General features: G+C 42.4%; 1 protein-coding gene across 6 annotated transcripts in view; it reads right to left on the reverse strand.

Moving 5' to 3' along the window:
• The window catches only part of Sema4d (semaphorin 4D), a 146,705-nt gene that overhangs the window by 103,594 nt on the left and 36,865 nt on the right, over positions 1–6,246 (reverse strand). The window lies entirely within an intron of this gene.

Consider the following 6,246-nt stretch of genomic DNA (forward strand, 5'->3'; position numbering starts at 1 on the left):
GTGCACCACGTGAGCATAATGCCCTGGAAGGCCAGAAGAGGGTGTCAGATCCACTGGAACTGGAGTTATGGATGGTTGTTAGCTCCCATATGGGGCTGGGAACTGAGCCTGGGTCCTCTGTAAGAGTAGCCAGTGTTCTTAACTGCTGAGCCATCTCTCCAACTCCAAGTTTAATTACTTAAGGATAAATGCAGGTCTTGCTGACTTCAGTTCAAAACTTAGGATAAGGGGCCATTGTAAGTTCAGCAATTAAGATCATTATCTGTGAGTTGACTGGTGTTAAGGAAGCCAGAAGAGCCGGCTTCTACAGAAAAGCCACTCCAAGGGAAGTGCTCAGCAGTACCCTTCCCAAGAAGAACATCAGGTGAGAAGAGCCGAAAATGCCTTTGCTTTTTGTGCACCCACAAGGAAAGCTGCATTCTCTTTACAAAACATATTCTTGAAAGCTGGGCATCATAGTGCATGCCTTTAGCCCCAGGCACTGAGGAGGCCAACACAGGATTGCCTGGGTCAGTCTGGCAACATAAGGAGACATGGGGGAGGGGCAAAAGCAAAACTTGGAGAGATAATGGGCTCTTCTGAACCCAAAGAAAGACACCAGCCTACAGGAAGGACCCTGTGCCTGTCGCTCACAAGAAGCCATTGCTTCTGAGAATGTAATGCTGTCCTGGGTTGTCAGCTCAAAACATAACCAGCCCAGGTCTGAGTAAAAAATCATCAGCCATTAAATCTATTCAAAGGAATTGCTGGGGGCAGATCTCATCTGAACCTTTCCCCTCTTGATCAAAGTCATGGCCACCTTCTGTCGCTGCTGATTTTTTTTTTTTCCAGAGAGTGAGGGTAAACTAGCCAGCACCAACCAGAGGTGGATTCCAGAGCAAGCTCTAGGTGCTGTTGTGTTTAAAAAACATTTAAAAAGCAAAGGAAGGTGAGTAGAACAACAGGCTTGATGTCCATTCTGTTGGCTCTGAGAGACTGGCTACATTTTCTTGCAATTTTTTAGATCACATTTATTTATTTACTGGGGAAGGGGGTACAGGTCTCAGCATGCTTGGAAGTAAAAAGGACAAAAGGACAATATACAGGAGGTGATTCTCTCCTTCCATCGTGTGGGTTCCAGGGATCAAACTCAGGTCATCAAGTTTGGCAGTGAGCACCTTTACCCACTAAGCCATCTTGCCAGTCCTAATGTTGGGACACAGGCTTCAGCTTCTGTTGTTTCTGAATGGGCATGCCAACACACCTCACCTCCTGTGACGGTTAATGTCGTCAACTTGATTGGACCTAGAACTGCCTAGGAGACAAACCTCTAGCAGGTCTACAATGGAGTCTCCAGACTGGGTTAATTGAGGTGGGAAAGACACACCCTATATATGGCGACACTACCCATGGGCAGGAGTCATGGGCCGAAAAGAAAGGAGAAAGCAAGCTACACACCAGCATTGCTCTCTCTCTGCTCCTGACTGGGGATGCATTGTGACCAGCTGCCTCATGCCTCTGCTGCAATGCCTTCCCCACCATGATGGACTGCATCCTTGAACTGTAAGCCAGAATAAATACTTCCTTCCTTAAGTGGCTTTGGTGAGGTGTTTGGTCACAACAACAGGAAAAGCAGCCAATGCATCTCCCCAACCCAAACAGCCCCAGGCTATGCTGAGCCCTCTTCCTCTCAGGTGTACCATGCCACCACAGGATCAATTACAGATTTGTTGTTATTAAACATAATATTAGGAAGAACAAATAATAAACTGGGAGGAAACTGAACTGCTAACTGAGGGAAAAAGAAGAAAACATTGGTCAGGCATTGCACTTGTTCTCAGGTCTGGTCCAGGCTGACTCTGGTCACCTCTCCAGGTGCCTCAAGTTCTAGAAAAGAGCACTGGCTGTTCTTGCAGAAGACCCAGGTTCAAATCCCAGCACCCACATGGCAGCTAAAAACATCTATAACTCCAGTTCCAGGGGATCCGATGCTCTCTTCTGTCCTCAGCGGGTGGGCACAGCATGACACGAGTGCACTTACACACATGCAGCCATAACAACCATACACATAAAATAAAAATAAATGAATAAAAAATTTAAAAAGCAACTCATCAATAAGGACAGACGTCCTCCTCAGAGGTGGGTACATGCCCCAGGTAGGGTCAGGTGGGGAGGGTCCTTTGCCGTAAGGGGAAGCCAGAGATATCAGTGTCAAAGACAACCCAGTACTGCAGGGACAGGAGGATGGGGATCCATACCAGTAAGGGGCACTGGAACAAGATGGGGAACACGATGGGGGGGTGCCGATCTCCCACGGGATGAGCCCAAGCCATGGATGGCATATAAGGTGTTTTGATCAAATCCATGACCAGCCTCTCCCTTCCAGCCCCTCCTATATCTCGCCATCACTTTTTAATTTTTTTTTCCTTCTTTTATTTATTTATTTTTATGGGGCTTTTGGCTACTCTAACATTCCCCCCTCTGAAGAGGTAACCCTAAACTCTTTTAAGGATTAGATAAAAGCTCCCAAATACTTTCAACATTTTTGGCCTTTGGAACAGAGTATGTTGCTAACAGGCCCAAGGACATTTTGACTTTTAGCCCAGAAACTGGCTACGTTTCATTGGGGTCTTTTTACCCTAACTGCCTATCCCATTCCTACCCCCTATTCTTATCACACCACCTCTGAAGGGGTTACCCAAATTGCCGATGGGGAATAGGGATGGAGACCACTCTGGCTTCTTCCATGCTGAACAGGGACGCAGGGTGAGGCAATTGGAGTACCCCTTCAGTGGGTCTGTCTAAAAGACCCCCAAATTGCTTAACTCTTATCTCTAGGGGGAAAAAAGTCCTTGAATACTGAATAGGAGATGTGAAGGAGAAGTAAAGGCAAGAGCAATTAGCATTACAAGTTCTAGACAGGGAACTAGGAAAAAGTCAGAATAGGGCAATTTTGAAATGTTCATGAGAGTCCATTGGAATTCTTGACAAGGGCTTCCAAAAGCATCCCTCTATTGAGAGTCCATTGGAATTCTTGACAAGGTCTTCCAAAAGCATCCCTCTATTGGGTTCCTCCTCATTTTTCTTTTGTCTTCCAAGGCTGGACTCTTAGAGTTATGGATTCAGGATTTGCTTTCAGGTATTTTGATAGCTGTTGGAGTGGTTAGAATCAGTGTCAGTTCCCTCTCAAAGACTTTTAAATAGGGGGAGAAAACAAATTTATCAATGATTTTAGAACAATAGCTGGTGGTCTCCCTTAGCTACAGGTAGACACTACAGTATTGGAGACCAAGATTTGAAGTCTTACATCTGGGTAGCACTTTCTGGTTAGGAACAAAATCATCAATGAGAAATAATTGAATAAATTTTTATATAGACTTAAGCCTAATGTCTGGGAAGTGTAATCCCTTGAACTCTTAAAGAAATATACTGATGACTTTACTCTTTGGTTATACTTTCCTTTTGGGTGTTTAAGACCATACAGTTGGCCCAAATAAATCAATTTATTTTTACACTTAAGGTCATTTGAGAATCTCTTCCTCAGGGGTCACAAGGGCTTGGGAGGAGCTCCTGGCTCCTTTCTTTTACCAGTTCCATCTATGTGAAGATAAGTCAAAGGTCCTGTTCCACCATGTCTGGCTTCACTTGGAAGCATGAATGAGATGTTATCCTTGAGGGGTCTCCCTGTCTTCCCTGAACAAGAGGACAGGTGACTCACCACATTTACAGGACATTTTGCTTCTTGATCAAGAGGACAGGTGACCCACTACAATTACATAACATTTTGAGAGATGCTCATAGTCCCCTGGAACTAGTAAACCTCGGAGGGCAAGGAGCAAAACTGCCCTTTATGTCCCTCTGACCAAATTAGTATAGGCCTCAAAGTATGGCTGTTAAACATCCAAGAAGGTTAGTTCCACCAGTCTAGTATTAGGCTTAGGTAAAGAACTAAATATTCTCAGATAAACACTGACTAGATTTATATTTTGTTCCTTAAACTAGTTGACTAAACTATGACAATAGAAATTTTAAGACTTTGTGCATATTATTTTTGTCTCATCCTTTATATGTAACAAACCCAAACGGACCTTCATCACTGGCTTAGGCTTTCTTATTTTTTCTATTTTGGAAAATATCTCCATTCCCATATCCTCTTAACATCTTTTACATTGTCATTTTCTTTTCTTTTTTAAAAATAAATATTACACATGATAGCATTAACAAATAAATTTTCCATCAGTTGTGAAACTTCTTTTCCTAGGGATGCTAAGCAATGCTTATTCCCTTTCAAGGTTCTAGTGTCAAAACAATGTTTAATTAAAGTTTTATTGGGAAACCAATGAATTTATTGAACTTACTTATCGAGATAACTGAGGAGTTGCTGAGGTATATGTATGACCTGAGGGTATGCACACTGGAACCCAGCATGGGTCATGCCTTCTCTTCCTAGCTTTCTGCAGATTGTATACTTTAGCCCTCCCCAAATCCAGGAGGCCATGTGTGATTAGGATCAAATTACATAGAGGTGGCTGGGAAGAGTGGCTGGATACTCCAGTAAGGGTCCAGTGACACTGCTTGGCCCTCCTTTAATGAATGAGCACAACCGTCAACAAGCCCAATTGTCATGATGTTTAGCGATCAGGCTCAGCTGGAGTTGTGATGCTGGTAGTTATTTCATGCAGAAGGGACTGCTGTACACCATCATCTTATTAAAAGGACCTGGAATTTAAAAGGATTTGGTGCTAGGAGCCACAAATGAGGGAGAACATATGTCTTTTATTTTTCTGAGTCCTTGTGACTTTGCTTAGTATAATAGTTTCTAGATCCATCCATTTACCTGCAAATTTCATGATTTCATCTTTCTTTACCACTGAGTAGAATTCCGTTGTGTAGATGCACCACATTTTCATTACCCATTTGTTAGTTGAGGGACATTTAGGTTGTTTCCATCTCTTAGCTATTGTGGAAAGAGCAGCAACAAACATGGTTGTACAAGTGTCTCTACAATAGGATGAGTCCTTTGGGTATATGTGCCAAGGAGTGGTATAACTGGGTCACATGGTAGGTTCATTTTTAGTTTTTCAAAAGTTCTCTACAATGTTTTCCACAGAGGCTGCATGAGTTTGCAATCCCACCAGCAGTGAGTGAGCGTTCCCCTTTCTCCACATCCTCGCCAGCACTTGGCATCATTTGCTCTCTTCATCCTAGCCAGTCTGATTGCAGTAAGATGATACCTCAGGGTGGTTTTAATTTGCATTTACCTAAATACCATCCATGCTGAACACTTTTTGAGATGTTTCTTAGCCATTTTTATTTCTTCCTTTGGAGAAGTCTCTGTTTAGATCTTTAGCCCATCTTTTAATTGGGTTGTTTGGTTTCTTGATTCTCTGTTTTTTGAGTTCTTTATATATTCTGGATGTTAAACCTCTGTCAGATGAGTCACTGGTGAAGATTTTCTCCCATTTTGTGGGTTTTCTCTTCACTTCCTTGGTTGCTTCTTTTGATGTACAGAAGCTTTTTAGTTTAATGAGGTCACTGTGCAGAAGTTTTTTAGTTTAATGAGGTTCCACTTGTTGATGGCTGACCTTAATTCCAAAGCAATTTCTGATTTAGAAAATCCTTTCCTACACCTATATCCTGTAAGCCACTGCCAATATTTTCTTTTAATAGTTTCATGGTTTCCAGTTTCACATTGAGGTCTTTGATCCACTTGGAGTTGACTTTGGTGCAAGGCAAAAGGTAAGGATCTAGTTTCATTCTTCTGCAGGTCAAGATCCAGTTTTTCCAGCACTATTTGTTGAAGATGCTGTCTTGCCTCCATTGTGTGTTCTTAGCACCTTTGTCAAATATCAAGTGGCTGAAATTGCATGTACTCAGGTTTGGATCTTCAACAATGTTCCATTGATTTATGTGTCTGGTTTTTCACCAGTACCATGCTGTTTTTATGACTGTAGCTCTGTAGTATACTTTGAGATCTGGCATACTAATACCCCCAGCATTGCTCTTTGTGCTCAGGGTTGCTTTGGCTATCTGGGGTCTTTTGTGCTTCCATATAAATTTAAAGATTTTTTTTTCTAATTCTGTGAAGTGTGTCATGGGGATTTTGATTGGGATTGCATTGAATCTATATATTGCTTTTGGTAGGATGGTCATTTTCACAATATTAATTCTTCCAATCCATGAACATGGCAGGTCCCTCCCATCTCCTGGTGTCTTCCTCAATCTCTTTAATGATTTAAAATTTTCAGTGTAGGAAGCAACCTAAGC

This window comes from Nannospalax galili, unplaced genomic scaffold (genome assembly GCF_000622305.1).
Source record: "Nannospalax galili isolate Female #2095 unplaced genomic scaffold, S.galili_v1.0 scaffold367, whole genome shotgun sequence".
NCBI lineage: Eukaryota > Metazoa > Chordata > Mammalia > Rodentia > Spalacidae > Nannospalax > Nannospalax galili.